This window comes from Rattus norvegicus, chromosome 9, assembly GCF_036323735.1.
Source record: "Rattus norvegicus strain BN/NHsdMcwi chromosome 9, GRCr8, whole genome shotgun sequence".
NCBI lineage: Eukaryota > Metazoa > Chordata > Mammalia > Rodentia > Muridae > Rattus > Rattus norvegicus.
The window spans coordinates 104,795,430-104,807,644 of NC_086027.1; the positions used below are offsets into that span (position 1 = coordinate 104,795,430).

The 12,215-nt window shown below is 38.1% G+C and overlaps 1 pseudogene; it reads right to left on the bottom strand.

The window, feature by feature from the left end:
• Nucleotides 1-9,374: 9,374 nt before the first annotated feature.
• Nucleotides 9,375-9,948, bottom strand: Gapdh-ps40 (Glyceraldehyde-3-phosphate dehydrogenase, pseudogene 40; annotated as a pseudogene).
• Between the last annotated feature and the right edge of the window lie 2,267 nt (nucleotides 9,949-12,215).

Sequence of the window (12,215 nt, forward strand, 5' to 3'; positions counted from 1 at the left end):
TGTGTGAGTACGTTTTGCAAGTTACAATGTCTGTCAAAATTTGTAGAACTTCCTTTCTGATTTAGATATGCCAAGAGGTACTTCATTTGCTTTTTATAAGTCACTATAAAGTAAAAAGATGGTGAAAAATTGCTTTCTTTCACCCATGAGTCATACTGTCCCACCTTTACCCTAAATCTAAAGAAACCAGACTTAGAGATTTTAAATACAAATCATAGGCTGTTATTTTTCTTATTCATGTTTACTTTTGGGGAAATGATTTTATTCATTTTCAACAGTCCTTACTAATACTCTCCTTCCAATACCTGTACTCAGGTTATTATGGATAATATATGAAATATTTCCATGCCTACTGAGCTAAATAGCATTGATTTCAATTCCTTAATTGAACTTTTAAGATAATTCTTTTTAAAGCAAATTCTTAATCTTTAAATTTTATTTAAAATTGATTAGGAATGTCTGATTCAAAAACTATTTGAGCCATGGGTTAATTTTGAGCAGTTTCTGAATGAGAGGATCGATACTGAAGCAAAGTCATGCTTGGCATGACGAATTTTTCTCAATGTCAATATGAGTGAAGAAATGTCTGTTAATTGTCTTGCGTACAAAGAAAGTAGCCTTTTATCATATTCCTACACTTGATCTTAGCCAAAAGGCCGAGAAGCGATCTTTTATCATATTCCTAAGAAGGAAATGTCACTTAGGGAAGCCTGGGTAAACTACTTAACTCTATGTGGTCCTAGTGTTGCATGATGTGCCATTAGTTTTCCATTAGATTTGCTGGAGATGGCGCATCTAGCCAATGCTTTTCAGAGGGCTAAAAATGTTTTCTCAAAAATCTCCTTTCCCAATGTTTTCAAGGGAGTCTGCTTTTCTCTATTTCTCTCAGCCCTTTTGGGAAAAAAATAACCTTTTTATATCACCAACATTTGTATTCTAAAAGTCAACTGCAGAGTTTCTTATTTCTGGAAAATGGAACTAAAATAAGTTACGATACCCTCTAACCATCATGGTGTTCTTTTCTCTCAATGGAACATAAACCACTTGGAAATCCACAAGTACCAACCTGGGCATCAAGGAATGTATAGTGTGCATAATTGTAACTTACTTGTATTTTTATGTATCTGGGTTCCCTACTATCTGATACACCTCCCACCACTCCAAGTTGAAGAACACCCCTACAAACATTGGCCTTTATGGGTTATAAAGATCATCTGGTTCCTCTCTCTCTCTCTCTCTCTCTCTCTCTCTCTCTCTCTCTCTCTCTCTCTCTCTCTCACTCCACACACTGGATCCCACCCTACCACATCCCCCACACCATCCTCTCACCTGGTTCCCTACTTCCATTCACTTCTCATGTCTATTTTACTTCTTCTACTGAGTAAGATTCAAGCATCCTCCCTTGGGTGCTCCTTGTTATTTAGTTTCTTTGGGTCTGTGGATTTAAAGCATGGTTATCTGGTATTTTATGGCAAATATTCACTTATAAGTTAGTACATATCATACATGTTTTTTGGTGCCTGGGTTACTTCAGTCAGGATAATATTTTCTAGTTCCATTCATTTGCCTGCAAAATTTTTGCTGTCCTGGACTTTAATAGCTGAATAGTAATCCATTGTGTAAAGGAAGCATTTTTTCTGTATCCATTCTTCAATTGAAGGACATCTGTGTTGTTTTCAAGTTCTGCTAATATGAATAAAGCTGCTATCAACAAAGTTAAGCAAATGTACTTCTGGTATGGTAGAGAATTGTTTGATATATGCAAAGGAGTTGTACTACTGGATCTTTAATTAGGACTATTTCTCATTTTCTCATAAACCACCAAATTAATTTCCAGAGTGGATGTCCGAGTTTTCACTCTCACCAGCAATGGAGGAGTTTTACTCTTTCTCCATATCCTTGTCACTTTAATTTTTGATCATAGCCATTCTGATGGATGTAACATGGAATCTCACAGTTGTTTCAATTTTCATTTCCTTGATGAGTAAGGACATTGAGCATTTCAGTGTTTCTCAGCCATTAGAGATTTCTTCATTGAGAATTTTCTGTTTGGCTCTGTGCTCCATTATTTTTTTTATTTTTATTTTTTTATTAACTTGAGTATTTCTCATATACATTTCAAGTGTTATTCCCTTTCCTGGTTTCCGGGCAAACATCGCCCTAATCCCTCCCCCTCCCCTTCTTTATGGGTGTTCCCCTCCCCACCCTCCCCCCATTGCTGCCCTCCCCCCAACAGTCTAGTTCACTGGGGGTTCAGTCTTAGCAGGACCCAGGGCTTCCCCTTCCACTGGTGCTCTTACTAGGATATTCATTGCTACCTATGAGGTCAGAGTCCAGGGTCAGTCCATGTATAGTCTTTAGGTAGTGGCTTAGTCCCTGGAAGCTCTGGTTGCTTGGCATTGTTGTTCATATGAGGTCTGGAAACCTTCAAGCTCTTCCAGTTCTTTCTCTGATTCCTTCAATAGGGGACCTATTCTCAGTTCAGTGGTTTGCTGCTGGCATTCGCCTCTGTATTTGCTGTATTCTGGCTGTGTCTCTGAGGAGCGATCTACATCCGGCTCCTGTCAGTCTGCACTTCTTTGCTTCATCCATCTTGTCTAATTGGGTGGCTGTATATGTATGGGCCACATGTGGGGCAGGCTCTGAATGGGTGTTCCTTCAGTCTCTGTTTTAATCTTAGTCTCTCCCTTCCCTGCCAAGGGTATTCTTTTTCCTCATTTAAAGAAGGAGTGAAGCATTCACATTTTGATCATCCGTCTTGAGTTTCATTTGTTCTAGGCATCTAGGGTAATTCAAGCATTTGGGCTAATAGCCACTTATCAATGAGTGCATACCATGTATGTCTTTCTGTGATTGGGTTACTTCACTCAGGATGATATTTTCCAGTTCCAACCATTTGCCTACGAATTTCATAAAGTCATTGTTTTTGATAGCTGAGTAATATTCCATTGTGTAGATGTACCACATTTTCTGTATCCATTCCTCTGTTGAAGGGCATCTGGGTTCTTTCCAGCTTCTGGCTATTATAAATAAGGCTGTGATGAACATAGTGGAACACGTGTCTTTTTTATATGTTGGGGCATCTTTTGGGTATATGGCCAAGAGAGGTATAGCTGGATCCTCAGGCAGTTCAATGTCCAATTTTCTGAGGAACCTCCAGACTGATTTCCAGAATGGTTGTACCAGTCTGCAATCCCACCAACAATGGAGGAGTGTTCCTCTTTCTCTGCATCCTCGCCAGCATCTGCTGTCACCTGAGTTTTTGATCTTAGCCATTCTCACTGGTGTGAGGTGAAATCTCAGGGTTGTTTGGATTTGCATTTCCCTTATGACTAAAGATGTTGAACATTTCTTTAGGTGTTTCTCAGCCATTCGGCATTCCTCAGCTGTGAATTCTTTGTTTAGTTCTGAACCCCATTTTTAAAAAGGGTTATTTGTCTCCCTGCGGTCTAACTTCTTGAGTTCTTTGTATATTTTGGATATAAGGCCTCTATCTGTTGTAGGATTGGTAAAGATCTTTTCCCAATCTGTTGGTTGCCGTTTTGTCCTAACCACAGTGTCCTTTGCCTTACAGAAGCTTTGCAGTTTTATGAGATCCCATTTGTCAATTCTTGATCTTAGAGCATAAGCCATTGGTGTTTTGTTCAGGAAATTTTTTCCAGTGCCTATGTGTTCCAGATGCTTCCCTAGTTTTTCTTCTATTAGTTTGAGTGTATCTGGTTTGATGTGGAGGTCCTTGATCCACTTGGACTTAAGCTTTGTACAGGGTGATAAGCATGGATCGATCTGCATTCTTCTACATGTTGACCTCCAGTTGAACCAGCACCATTTGCTGAAAATGCTATCTTTTTCCCATTTGATGGTTTTGGCTCCTTTGTCAAAAATCAAGTGCCCATAGGTGTGTGGGTTCATTTCTGGGTCTTCAATTCTGTTCCATTGGTCTATCTGTCTGTCTCTGTACCAATACCATGCAGTTTTTATCACTATTGCTCTGTAATACTGCTTGAGTTCAGGGATAGTGATTCCCCCTGAAGTCCTTTTATTGTTGAGGATAGTTTTAGCTATCCTGGGTTTTTTGTTTTTCCAGATGAATTTGCAAATTGTTCTGTCTAACTCTTTGAAGAATTGGATTGGTATTTTGATGGGGATTGCATTGAATCTGTAGATCACTTTTGGTAAAATGGCCATTTTTACTATATTAATCCTGCCAATCCATGAGCATGGGAGATCTTTCCATCTTTTGAGGTCTTCTTCATTTCTTTCTTCAGAGTCTTGAAGTTCTTATTGTACAAATCATTTACTTGCTTGGTTAAAGTCACACCGAGGTACTTTATATTATTTGGGTGTATTATGAAGGGTGTCGTTTCCCTAATCTCTTTCTTGGCTTGTTTCTCTTTTGTGTAGAGGAAGGCTACTGATTTAGTTGAGTTAATTTTATACCCAGCCACTTTGCTGAAGTTGTTTATCAGCTTTAGTAGTTCTCTGGTGGAACTTTTGGGATCACTTAAATATACTATCATATCATCTGCAAATAGTGATATTTTGACTTCTTCTTTTCCGATCTGTATCCCCTTGACCTCCTTTTGTTGTCTGATTTCTCTGGCTAGAACTTCAAGAACTATATTGAATAAGTAGGGAGAGAGTGGGCATCCTTGTCTAGTCCCTGATTTTAGTGGGATTGCTTCAAGTTTCTCTCCGTTTAGTTTAATGTTAGCAACTGGTTTGCTGTATATGGCTTTTACTATGTATAGATTTGGGCCTTGAATTCCTATTCTTTCCAGGACTTTTATCATGAAGGGGTGTTGAATTTTGTTAAATGCTTTCTCAGCATCTAATGAAATGATCATGTGCTTTTGTTCTTTCAGTTTGTTTATATAATGGATCACCTTGATGGTTTTCCGTATATTAAACCATCCCTGCATGCCTGGGATGAAGCCTACTTGATCATGGTGGATGATTGTTTTGATGTGCTCTTGGATTCGGTTTGCCAGAATTTTATTGAGTATTTTTGCATCGATATTCATAAGGGAAATTGGTCTGAAGTTCTCTTTCTTTGTTGGGTCTTTGTGTGGTTTAGGTATAAGAGTAATTGTGGCTTCGTAGAAGGTATTCTGTAGTGATCCATCTGTTTCAATTTTGTAGAATAGTTTGGATAATATTGGTATGAGGTCTTCTATGAAGGTTTGATAGAATTCTGCACTAAACCCGTCTGGACCTGGGCTCTTTTTGGTTGGGAGACCTTTAATGACTGCTTCTATTTCCTTGGGATTTATGGGGTTGTTTAACTGGTTTATCTGTTCCTGATTTAACTTCAGTACCTGGTATCTGTCTAGGAAATTGTCCATTTCTTGCAGATTTTCAAGTTTTATTGAATATAGGCTTTTATATTAAGATCTGATGATTTTTTGAATTTCCTTTGAATCTGTAGTTATGTCTCTCTTTTCATTTCTGATTTTGTTAATTTGGACACACTTTCTGTGTCCTCTCGTTAGTCTGGCTAAGGGTTTACCTATCTTGTTGATTTTCTCAAAGAACTTAACTTTTGGTTCTGTTGATTCTTTCTATGGTCCTTTTTGTTTCTACTTGGTTGATTTCAGCTCTGAGTTTGATTATTTCCTGCCTTCTACTCCTCCTGGGTGTATTTGCTTCTTTTTGTTCTAGAGCTTTTAGGTGTGCTGTCAAGCTGCTGACATATGCTCTTTCCTGTTTCTTTCTGCAGGCACTCAGCGCTATGAGTTTTCCTCTTAGCACAGCTTTCATTGTGTCCCATATGTTTGGGTATGTTGTACCTTCATTTTCATTAAATTCTAAAAAGTTTTTAATTTCTTTATTTCTACCTTGACCAGGTTATCATTGAGTAGAGCATTGTTCAATTTCCACGTATATGTGGGCATTCTTCCCTTATTGTTATTGAAGACCAGTTTTAGGCCGTGGTGGTCTGATAGCACGCATGGGATTATTTCTATCTTTCTGTACCTTGAGGCCCGTTTTTTGACCAATTATATGGTCAATTTTGGAGAAAGTATCATGAGGAGCTGAGAAGAAGGTATATCCTTTTGCTTTAGGATAGAATGTTCTATACATATCTGTTAAGTCCATTTGGCTCATGATTTCTCTTAGTCTGTCTACGTCTCTGTTTAATATCTGTTATCATGATCTGTCCATTGATGAGAGTGGAGTGTTGAAATCTCCCACTATTATTGTGTGAGGTGCAATGTGTGTTTTGAGCTTTAGTAAGGTTTCTTTTATGTATGTAGGTGCCCTTGTATTTGGGGCATAGATATTTAGGATTGAGAGTTCATCTTGGTGGATTTTTCCTTTGATGAATATGAAGTATCCTTCCTTATATTTTTTGATGAATTTTAGTTGAAAATTGATTTTATTTGATATTAGAATGGCTACTCCAGCTTGCTTCTTCTGACCATTTGCTTGGAAAGCTGTTTTCCAGCCTTTCACTCTGAAGTAGTGTCTGTCTTTGTCTCTGAGGTGTGTTTCCTGTAGGCAGCAGAATGCAGGGTCCTCAATGTGTATCCAGTTTGTTAATCTATGTCTTTTTATTGGGGAGTTGAGGCCATTGATGTTGAGAGATATTAAGGAATAGTGATTATTGCTTCCTGTTATATTCATATTTGGATTTGAGGTTTTGTTTGTGTGCTTTTCTTCTCTTTGTTTTGTTGCCAAGACGATTAGTTTCTTGCTTCTTCTAGGGTACAGCTTGCCTCCTTATGTTGGGCTTTACCATTTATTATCCTTTGTAGTGCTGGATTTGTAGAAAGATATTGTGTAAATTTGGTTTTGTCATGGAATATCTTGGTTTCTCCATCTATGTTAATGGAGAGTTTTGCAGGATACAGTAACCTGGGCTGGCATTTGTGTTCTCTTAGGGTCTGTATGACATCTGTCCAGGATCTTCTTGCTTTCATAGTTTCTGGCAAAAAGTCTGGTGTGATTCTGATAGCTCTACCTTTATATGTTACTTGACCTTTTTCCCTTACTGCTTTTAATATTCTTTATTTTGTGCATTTGGTGTTTTGACTATTATGTGACGGGAGGTGTTTCTTTTCTGGTCCAATCTATTTGGAGTTCTGTAGGCTTCTTGTATGCCTATGGGTATCTCTTTTTTTAGGCTAGGGAAGTTTTCTTCTATGATTTTGTTGAAGATGTTTACTGGTCCTTTGAGCTGGGAGTCTTCACTCTCTTCTATACCTATTATCCTTAGGTTTGATGTTCTCATTGAGTCCTGGATTTCCTGTATGTTTTGGACCAGTAGCTTTTTCCGCTTTACATTATCTTTGACAGTTGAGTCAATGATTTCTATGGAATCTTTTGCTCCTGAGATTCTCTCTTCCATCTCTTGTATTCTGTTGGTGAAGCTTGTATCTACAGCTCCTTGTCTCTTCTTTTGGTTTTCTATATCCAGGGTTGTTTCCATGTGTTCTTTCTTGATTGCTTCTATTTCCATTTTTAATTCCTTCAACTGTTTGATTGTGTTTTCCTGGAATTCTTTCAGGGATTTTTGTGTCTCCTCTCTATGGGCTTCTACTTGTTTATTTATGTTTTCCTGGAATTCTTTCAGGGATTTTTACAATTCTTCTCTGAAGGCTTCTACTTGTTTATTAATGTTTTCCTGTGTTTCTCTAAGGGAGTTCTTCATGTCTTTCTTGAAGTCCTCCAGCATCATGATCAAATATGATTTTGAAACTAGATCTTGCTTTTCTGGTGTGTTTGGATATTCCGTGTTTGGTTTGGTGGGAGAATTGGGCTCCGATGATGCCATGTAGTTTTGGTTTCTGTTGCTTGGGTTCCTACGCTTGCCTCTCACCATCAGATTATCTCTAGTGTTACTTTGTTCTGCTATTTCTGACAGTGGCTAGACTGTCCTATAAGTCTGTGTGTCAGGAGTGCTGTAGACCTGTTTTCCTGTTTTCTTTCAGCCAGTTATGGGGACAGAGTGTTCTGCTTTCAGGCATGTAGTTTTTCCTATCTACAGGTCTTCAGCTGTTCCTGTGGGCCTGTGTCTTGAGTTCACCAGGCAGGTCACTTGAAGCAGAAAAGTTGGTCTTACCTGTGGTCCCGAGGCTCAAGTTTGCTCGTGGGGTGCTGCCTATGAGCTCTCGGTGGTGGCCGCTCCATTATTTAATTGAGTGTTTGGGTTGCTGTTGTCTAACTTTTTTACCTCTGTATATATTTTGGATAATAGCCCTCTGTCCAATGTAGGGTTATAGGTTTTGTCTTACTTACAGTATCCTTTGCCTTACAGAAGTGTCTCATTTTTCAAGAATCTTTATTTATCAATTTCTGATCTTAGTGTCTGAGCTATTTTGTCTTCTGGATTTTCAAATATATCTTTTACTGTGGCTTAGTAACTTGCATTCACATCACTGGCCTTATCATGTGCGTACACAATTATGGGAACAGTAAGATTTCAGATTGCTTCTTTATTGTGTCTTTCGAGGAAAGAGTTGGTTTATTTTGTCAGTGAAGATAGACAAAAAGGCAGATGACATTCTGAATATTGTATATACCTACTCTAGGGTAATTTTAATTCATTTTGAGGAAGTAAGGTTCTTACTTCCTTTACAACCACTTCAATAAAACTGGATCTGTGGATTTGGTACATTTTACTTAATTTCTGTGTATTCCATCTCCAATACATTCAGATCATAAGGGAATTTAGTATCACTAAAGGACAGTGTTTCGGGACATGAGTCTATGGTAAGATAGCAACAAAGTCTGGAAAAATGAAGGAGAAGGCAAATTAAAATTAAGATTTATTCAGCTTCCAAAATTTGGAATTTCAAGCTTAAAACATGTAACACAAAGTATTGTGATAAATACAAGTTCTAACAGAATGACTATATATTTAATGATAAAGTTGATGATCCACAAGTAGAGGGAGTTTCAGAAAACTCAGATCATGACAAGCCTGCATTTTAAGAAAACAGTTTTTTAAATCTCTTTGGAAGACCTAGAGTATATTATGAAGGCAATTGTCTTTATTTGTCATAAACTGAAATAAAAAATTTGCACGGTAACTGAAACGACAAACTGAAAGAGGTGATTGACAATAATGGACTAACTCTCTGTGCCATTAAATGATTCATTGGTGCTTGGCCTGTTATCTTCTGTTTTTCTTTTCATACATCTGCTCTTCTTTCTGTGTCTTTTTTGGGTGGGTGCAGACAACTTTTTGATGGTATTCAAGAGAATTGGGAGCACTCCCCAGCCCCCTCCCATTATTATGGAGATCTAGAATAGAAACTGTGAGAGAGGTGCTCAGTGTTGGGGACCAAGTTGGGACAGGGACTCCTCAGTAACTAAGGGCCTCTCTCTTGTTCTCAGTGTCCTTGCTGGGGTTGGTGGTCCAGGGATTTTTACTCCTTGGACACCATGTAGGTCATGAGGTCCACCATCCTGTTGATGTAACCATATTCATTGTCATACCAGGAAATGAGCCTTTCAAAGCTGTCATTGAGAGCAATGTCAGCCCCGGAATCAAAGATAGAGGAGTGGGAGTTACTGTTGAAATCACAGGACACAACCTGGTCCTCAGTGTAGCCCAGGGTGCCCGTTAGTAGGCCTTCAGCACCTTCCTAACGCCATCATACTTGGCGGTTTCGGCAGACAGCATGTTAGATCCACGATGGATACATTAGCAATAGGAACAGAGAAGGCACTGCCAGTGAGCTTCCTGTTCAGCTCTGGGATGACCTTGCCCATAGCCTCGGCAGCACCAGTAGATGCAGGGATGATGTTCTAGGCAGCTGCAAGATCATCATGCCATAGCTTTCAAGAATGGCCAAGCATAGTCTTCTGTCTGTCAGTAATGGCATGGACCACGGTCATGAGTACTTCAACTACGCCAAAATTGTCATGGAAGACAGTGTGAATCTGGGAAGAAGAAAGAAACCAGGGCATACCTTTTATTTCTCTGTAATTTGAATGCATTTCTAAGAGAATGACATGATGGATTTTTGGGGGGCTACACTGAGAAGATACCAGAATTAATTTAATGGTCTAGAACATTTACAAGTAGGGCCGGAAAACAAATAAATAGGTTATTACATGGAATTACCATTTCAGAGAATTAATATTCTCTTTGTTTTTTATCATAGAGTGAGTTCTTGTAAGAGCATGTCATTACAAGTAGATCAAAACTGGGTCATACTACATTTAGGTCTCCTATTTCAAATGTTGTCTTTCTGTATTGGATGCACTCTCACCATGACACCCTTTACCATATTGTGCCATAGGCAACAGTACCAAAGAGAGCCACTTGTGGGTGAACTATTAACAGTCAAAACTGAGAGTATAAATCTCATTTGTTTTGAGATATTCAGCCTAAAGGATTTTGCACTAACAGTAAAAAAACAGACTAATAAAGCTCCTATTTCTCCCTTTTAAGTTCTTCTGAAACAGCTACACCTTCATCAATAGATTGAAGATCCCTGTCTTCTCTTGTTTTTAATTATCAGGAAGATAGTTTTCTCCCTTTCCTTTCAGAATATATAGAGGGTCAGTTCCCTACCTTGTTAGGTTCCTAAGTTCCTCATTCTTCTTGTTTAATATCTCAGTCTTTCCATCAACTTATTAAGTCAAATCCTGGCATTAGTCAATTTGTTAGTTTTCTCTTAATTTATATCATTCTATTAGAGCCTCATAGTGTATAACATGCATGCACACATATATATGCATGCCCAATTCTGTACTTTATCCTTCATCAAATCTTTTTTAATAAAGCACTCAGAGAAGAACTAAGATTGCCTTAGAATGGACTCATAATAGCAAGAAAACAGTGTGACTTGTACATATTTCTGACTGTGGAATATGAATCCGCCACATATACTCTATTATACTATAGCACCATTTCCAGAATCCCTTCAATAGAGTAGGGACTTGTAGGTGGAGTTGAAAGGTAACAGTCTTTGTGAATTATCAATAAAATTGATGGAGAGACAGACATTCTAATATCAAAGCCTCTGAACTATCTGACATGGCAGAAAAGGAGACAAGTTTTGTATACTAGTTTTGTAATTCCGTAGGTTTTTTTTTTTTATCTGTCACAGACACTGGAATCTATAACCATCATAGCAGAAGTCAGCTACCAAAAATATGTGACAGTAACATTGGAAAGGTTGCTCCTTCCCTAAAATGTTTCCTACACAAGCATGTTGACTTAAGTTCAGATTCCCAACACTCAGAGAATAGGCTGGGCGCAGGTGTTTGTCACCCTTGCACTCACTAGGAAAACAGAGAAAAGCAGATTCCTGGAACTTACTGGCCACGCAGTCCAAATGAATCAGCGAGCTCCAGGTTCACTGAGAAACATGTCTCAAGAAATAAGGTGTAAGATGACAGAAGAAGATACCTGATGTCAAAGAATACACACACATTCACAAGTGCATGTGTACTCACAGGAACACATTCACAAACACTATGTACATGTGAATACAGATATGCAATAATGAAATAAACTGAAAAATAAATCGTTAATGAGAAAGATTAAGCTCCAGTAAAATTTCTAATGTTTTCAGTAGCATTCTGCACTTATTTAAGTCAGGGATTTCCCAATCCATTTCTAATGGAGAAGACATAAATACAAGTAATCACGAAACTCAAAGACTAATTGAAATGGGTAAATGTGCTGTAAATGTAAATCAAAAGGTGCTTTGTAAGTTTGTACACAGAGGTCTTCCCTAGGCAAGAAATGGAAAATAGTCTCTACGAAATTACTTAAGAAGATTTTCATAAGAAGTAATAAATTTTAAGCCAAAGACTAGATGCAAGAAGAAGAAAATATGTACACCAAACTTTTACAATAAGAAAGAATGCAGTATTTTCACAGAATGTGGGGAGGAATGGGAGGCAGTTCAGGTAATACTTCCTAAACACATCTGTTTATGTAGGTATCAAGGCTGTCATTCTGCCAAACAATGAAAATTTGACTACAAACAATTCAAGCATAGAAAACTTATTCCCGCCTTTTCTTAAAATGCTTAGACAAAATGATAATAATAATAATAATAATAATAATAATATGATGATGATGATGATGATGTTGAGGAGGAGGAGCAGGAGCAGGAGGAGGAGCAAGAGGAGGAGCAGGAGGAGGAGCAGGAAGAGGAGCAGGAGGTGAGTAAGTGGATTGGCATAGGCCCCAGAAAATATGTGAGAGAATTGATTGCAATCACTAGGACTTCATAACACAGAATATA